Below are 6,553 nucleotides of genomic sequence, written 5' to 3'. Positions count from 1 at the left end.
ATGAAAACAGAGAAGTCGACCAATGGAATCGAATAGAAGACCTGGATATTAACCCACAAACCTATGAACACTTGATTTTAGACAAAGGAACTAAAAGTATACAATGGAAGAAAGAAAGCATCTTCAACAAATGATGCTGGCATAACTGGATGTCAACCTGTAGAAGAATAAAAATAGATCCATATTTATCACCATGCACAAAACTCAAGTCCAAATGGATTAAAGACCTCAATATTAATCTGAACACACTGAACCTGATAGAAGAGAAAGTGGGAAGTAGTCTACAACACATGGGCACAGGACCACTTCCTACATATAACTCCAGTAGCACAGACAATAAAGGCAACATTGAATAAATGGGACCTCCTAAAACTGAGAAGCTTTAGGACTATAAAGCAAAGGACACTGTCATTAAGTGTCCTACTGATTGGGAGAAGATCTTCACCAACCCCACATCAGACAAAGGTCTGATCTCCAAAATATATAAAGAACTCAAGAAACTAGACTGTAAAATGCTAATCAACCCAATTATAAAATGGGGCACTGAACTGAACAGAGAATTCTCAACAGAAGAAGTTCAAATGGCCAAAAGACACATTAAGGTCATGCTCAACCTCTTTAATGATCAGGGAAATGCAAATCAAAACAACTTTGAGATATCATCTTACACCTGTCAGAATGGCTAATATCAAAAACACCAATGATAGCCTTTGCTGGAGAGGATGTGGAGTAAGGGGAACACTCATCCATTGATGGTGGGAATGCAAACTTGTGCAACCACTTTGGAAACCAGTGTGGCAGTTTCTCAGCAAATTCGGCATCAACCTACCCCAGGATCCAGCAATACCACTCTTGGGAATATACCCAAGAGATACCCTATTATACTACAAAAGCATTTGTTCAGCTATGTTCATAGCAGCATTATTTGTAATAACCATAACCTGGAAACAACCTAGATGTCCTTCAATGGACAAATGGATAAAGAAAGTGTGGAATATATATACATTAGAGTACTACTCAGCAGTAAAAAACAATGACATCTTGAATTTTGCATGCAAATGGATGGAGATAGAAAACACTATCCTGAGTGAGGTAACCCAGACCCAAAAAGATGAATATGGTATGTACTCACTCATTAGTAGATTTTAGCCATAAATAAAGGACATTGAGTCTATATTTTGTGATCCTAGAGAAGCTAAATAAGAAGCTGAACCCAAAGAAAAACATATAGTTATCCTCCTGGATATTGGAAGTAGATAAGATTGCCAGGCAAAAATTGGGAACTTGGGAGTGGGGGTGTGGTGGGGGTAAGGGGAGAGGGGGAGAGAGAAGGGAGAAGGGGAGGATGGGGAGAGCTAGGAGGAATGGGATGATTGGGATGGAGGAAGGGTAGATATGGGAGCAGGGAAGTAGATATCTTAATTAAAGGAGCCATTTTAGGGTTGGCAAGAGACTTGACTCTAGAGGGGTTCCCAGGTGTCCAAGGAGATGTCCCCAGTTTGTTCCGTGGGCAGCTGAGATGGTGCCTGAACTGGCCCTATCTTATAGCCACACTGATGAATATCTTGCATATCACCATAGAACCTTCATCTGGAGATGAATGGAGATAGAGACAGAGACCCACAATGGAGTACTGGACTGAGCTCCCAAGGTCCAAATGAGGAGCAGAAGGAGGCAGAACATGAGCAAGGAAGTCAGGACTGCAAGGGATGTGTCCACCCACTGAGATGGTGAGGTTGATCTAATGGGAACCCACCAAGGCCAGTTGGACTGGGACTGATGGATCAAACTGGACTCTCTGAATGTGGCTGACAATGAGGGCTGACTGAGAAGCCATGGACAATGGCACTGGGTTTTGATTCTACTGAATATACTGGCTTTGTGGGAGTCTAGTCAGTTTGGATGCTCACCTTCCTAGACCTGGATGGAGGGGAGAGGACCTTGGACTTCCCACAGGGCATGGAACCCAGACTGCTCTTTGGACTGGAGAGGGTGGGGGAGGGGAAATGGGGGGAAGGCGATGAAAATGGGAGGAGAGGAGGAGGTGGAAATTTTTAATAACAAAAAGAAAACCAAACTCATACATTAAAAAAAAAAGAATTTCCTTTTGTAATTGATATGGTAAAGCGGCTTATGGGGTACACCGCTCAGGTTTGGGGATGAGAATGCCATGCTGATACAGTTAAAATAAAAGATCATAAAGATGTGAGATGGGTATTGGCTGTAAGCAAGGTTTATTGGTCGGTCGCATCATAATCAGTTGGCTTTGAACACATTCTCCAGAGTTCTGTGTTTAGGGGCATAGGCCACCTTGCACAGCCTGATACTTTGCCTCAATCCACACTTTAACTCTATTTACTTGATTATGAAGCCAAATCAAAGTGACTCCCAATGGGTGAAATACAGACAATTTTAGCATGAGTGAAGCCAGAAGAGTCAAAAACAGTCTTGCTTTTGAATTCTTGCCGACACAAAAAGTACTGGCCACTAGAGGGCAATAAGAGCCAAGTTGCTGTTTTTGAAGCAGTCTCTAAAGAGCTAGATCAGTGGCCATAGGCACAACACATGTCAGATATCCGTCATATCAATTTTATACATTTCTATTCATAACAGTAACAAAATTTCAGTTATTAAATATCAACGAAAATAATTTTATGGTTGGGGTCACCACAACGTGAGGACCTGTATTAAAGGGTCACAGCTTTAGGAAAGCTAAGGACCACAGAGCTAGATGGAGCCAAAATTTCTCTGGCACATAAATATACATATGAGGACATGGTGGCCAATGATTAAATGTCTATTCTCTTCTTAGGCCCAAAGACAAGACCAAGGTGGTTTCTCGGAGAGCAGTAGTTATCTGCACAGCCAAGACTGACTGCACAGAAGCCCTGTACTTGTCATCACTTTAGAAACCTCATTGAATTAATGAAGCTGGGCGGTGCTTCCAGTGGCCCTTTCCATACAGAAGAAGACAGCCATGTACAATTCCCCTGAGAGAAGAGCCCATGCCTCCCACAACACAGTCAGGCCAGCAATGCCCATATGGTGACGATAACAACTGGATTCCAACGAGGCCTCTAGGTTTAGCTGACAGGGGACACAAGATGGAGGAGTATAACAGCATTAATGGAATGACCCTATCAATTTCAGCACGTGGGAAATCCTACGCATCTATGTTAAAAAATAAATGGGCCAACATTGTTCTTTATAAACAATAGCAGCAAAACAAAGTGATTGGGAAGCCCTGCATGTGTAGAAGGCACCAGAGACCTGTGAGAACTTTTTCTTTAGCTTATTTGAATAGCTGCACATGAATCACATTATATAATGGGGTTGTTGCTCGTGTGGATGCGGAAGGATACTTGATGACATTGAGGGATTATTTTTCTTTAAAGAATGCAAATGCTACTACTGGGCACTTTTCTAAAAGTAAATGCCTTACATTATGGAGATGTGAAGAAAATACATGGGAAAGAAATTATATGATGTTTGAGACTTGTTTTAAAATAATGCAAGGTTCTGGGTGCTGGAGGAGGAAGGGTTCCATACTACTTGCCCAAGCTGACCTAGCTGGTCGCTATTGAAGGGTGGTGAGTAGTATTCTAAGCTCACTATGCTCTTCTGATTCTGTGAATATTTTAAATTTCCACAATCATAGCTGTCATAATGCCTCTTTTTTTCTGTGGAGGCAGGACCTCACTGTGTAACCCAGGCTGATATCAAGCTCACTGTCCTCCTGCCTCTGTCTTCTATGGGCTGGGATTTTGGGTACCCTTTGTGGCTCACACCCACACACTTTGTTTTGGATGCTCTCCATTCTTTCCCTTCCCAGCCTAAACTTCTCTCTAACCAGCCAGCTCTCTATCCTTCCTCAACTCTCATCTCCTCTCGTGGTCACCTCTTCTCTGTAGGGCCACAGGCTCGCTGTGATGAGTGCTGTGGACTGGGAGTCACAGAGCAAGATCTGGGCCACTCATTCACTTCTTTCTTTCTTTCTTTCTTTCTTTCTTTCTTTCTTTCTTTCTTCCTTCCTTCCTTCCTTCCTTCCTTCCTTCCTTTCTTTCTTTCTTTCTTTCTTTTTTCTGGTCAATTATAAAAAAACATTGTAAGATATTAAAATGTTAGGAGATTGACTATAAAATGCAATTTATAAATTTGCTTACAATACTGGTATTTTAGTTTGCTCTGGTGCTGTGATAAATACTGACCAAAACCAACCTTGGCAGGAGTGTTTTGGTTTGCTTTCTATTGCTCTGATAGAGATCATAACCAAAGGCCACTTGGGGAGGAAAGCATTTATTTGGCTTACATATCCTGAGCCACAGTCTATCGAGGGAAGCCAAGGCAGGAACTCAAGATGAGAACCTGCAGGCAAAAACTGAAGCAGATGCCTTGGAGGAAAACTGCTTTATTGGTTTTCTCTCCGTAACTTGTTCAGCCTGCTTCCTTACACACTCCACGACCATCTGCCCAGTGACGGGACTACCTTCAGAGGGCTGGGCTAGCCCGCATTTCATCAATCAAGAAAAATCCCCATAGGCCAATCTGTTGGGAATATTGTCTTGATTGAGGTTTCCTCTTCTCAAATAAATCTCGCTCGTGTCAAGTTGACCAAAACCAAACCAAACCACCCAGGACAAGACTCCCAGGCTCCTGGAGAGCTGGTAACACTTGGATTCCTAGGGAAACAGTGAAATCAGATCCCAACTCAGAAGCAAACATGGGGAGCAAATCTCGACTGCGGCTTGACAAGAACCCACGGGTCACTTGGGTCTCAACCTTCCTAGTGTTGTGACCCTTTAATACTGATCCTCATGGTGTGGTGACCCCCAACCATAAGATAATTTTATCACTACTTCATAACTGTAATTTTGCTACTGTTGAGAATCATAATGTAAATATTTGATATTCGGGATTCTGATATGTTACCCTTGTGAAAGGGTCATTTAACCCTTGTGAGGTTGAGAATGTCTAGTCTAGAATGACCTTCAGGATGGCTGCTGAAGAAATTAAGCCTAAGAAGACTGCTTAAATGTGATCTTCATTAACTGAACTAGAATTGAAACTGTATGACCAGGGATGCTGTTGGGGATTTCTCAAAGACTATAACCTAATGGACCAGTAGGGTTCCAGTAGAAAGGAAGTATGTATCCTCGTACGAAGTGCTGTTTGGAATTATAGTCCTATAGAAGCTGTGTTATAGTCCAAGATGTAAACCTAATTTGGCTCAGAGAGTCATTAGCAAAATTATGTTAGCTCCACTCCAGGTCAGGAGGTGTAGCGCAGACCTAACTCTCAGAAGACCTGGAGAGGTAAACTTTCAACACCCTCCACACAAAAGAAATTTACTCTTGTGGTTAAAACAACAAAAGGAGGAAGCAAATTGGTGTCCTCTACCTAGGTTCCTAGTAGCACTGAGGGGAGTCAAGTAAGGCCTTGGAAGGAGTGAGATGACGGATGTTGCAGGCCAGGCTCCTCACATCAACATAGTCGTGGGAAAAAGCAGAGGCAAGGGCTGTGCCATGAGGCCATATCATCTCTACGCAGAAGTAAGTGCTCTCATGAGGTACACGGGGCTCAGGGTCCCTCTGAATTGTTTCAGCTGAGGTCTTCAGGCATTCTGTCATCCCACCAGAAAGAGTAGCAATGAGGTATGCCACTTTTTGCCGGGCATCCATCTAGGTAGCCACTATTTGTCTCTGACACCAGTCCCTGGAAGTTACTTCCCAGTAACCCTGACTCAGTGACCCACACCCAAAAATATACAGCCAAGACCATCCACTTGTGCTATAAATAATGGCTTTTTGGCTTCCGTAACTTCCTTACATAGATACCCAAACTTATTTTGGGTCACTTAATCTCACAGAACAAACCAGTTTTTGCTTGCTCGCTGTGGTAATTTGAATGTCATTTGGTCCCCATAATTTTATAGGGAGTGTAGCTATTAGGAGGTATGGCTTCATGAGAGAGGGTATGGCTTTGTTGGAGGAAATGTGTCACTGTGGGGGCAAACTTTGAGGTTTCCTATGCTCAGGATACTGCCCAGTGTCTCAGTCAACTTCCTGTTGCTGGCAAGATGTAGGACTCTCAGTTCCAGCACCATGTCTGCCTGCATGCCACTGTATTCCCGACCATGAAGATAATGGACTGACTCTCTGAAACTGTAAGCTAGCCACTCTCAATTAAATGTTTTCTTTTAAGGAACATGGGATGTACTCACTCATATTTGGTTTCTAGCCATAAATAAAGGACATTGAGCCTATAATTCGGGTTCTTAGAGAAGCTAAATAAGAAGGAGAACACAAAGAAAAACATATAGGCTTCCTCCTGAATATTAACCTTCATCAGGCGAGGAAAGGAGACAGAGACCCACATTGGAGCACCGGACTGAAATCTCAAGGTCCAAATCAGGAGCAGAAGGAGAGAGAGCACGAGCAAGGAACTCAGCACCGCGAGGGGTGCACCCACACACTGAGACAATGGGGATGTTCTATTGGGAACTCACCAAGGCCAGCTGGCCTGGGTCTGAAAAAGCCTGGGTTAAAACCGGTCT

This window comes from Alexandromys fortis, unplaced genomic scaffold (assembly GCF_014885135.2).
Source record: "Alexandromys fortis isolate MF-2015 unplaced genomic scaffold, M_Fortis_MF-2015_v1.1 scaffold_254, whole genome shotgun sequence".
Classification (NCBI taxonomy): domain Eukaryota; kingdom Metazoa; phylum Chordata; class Mammalia; order Rodentia; family Cricetidae; genus Alexandromys; species Alexandromys fortis.
This window is presented reverse-complemented; position numbering follows the sequence as displayed.